We start from the raw sequence: 376 nt of genomic DNA on the forward strand, positions 1-376 counted from the left end.
ACTACCAGCCAGTCCTTGTTAGACCCAGGCCAGGTTTGCCACCAGCCGGTTGCCCACTGCCGTGAGCTGTGTCTAGTCTCGTGTCTTGTAGTTTATTGCTCGGCTTCTCAGCTTGAGTTCTGTGTCCTGACTCCACCTAATCACAGTAAAAGGTTTGCCCATGTTTTAGCCATGATTTCGCCACGTTTTCCAGCTCCAAAAAAGTGACTGCTGGGAAACCGCATCTTTCAGTATGTCAGATAATCACATGCCCAGAATTAGCTTTCACGTTGAGGTAATGGTAACTGACCTGTTCTCTGTCATCCCATGGAGAAACTTCCCCAGTCATTTTGTACCATTATATAAATATATATATAAATATAAATATATAAATACA

Source organism: Nestor notabilis, unplaced genomic scaffold (assembly GCF_000696875.1).
Source record: "Nestor notabilis isolate BGI_N333 unplaced genomic scaffold, ASM69687v1 scaffold21986, whole genome shotgun sequence".
In the NCBI taxonomy this organism is placed as follows: domain Eukaryota; kingdom Metazoa; phylum Chordata; class Aves; order Psittaciformes; family Psittacidae; genus Nestor; species Nestor notabilis.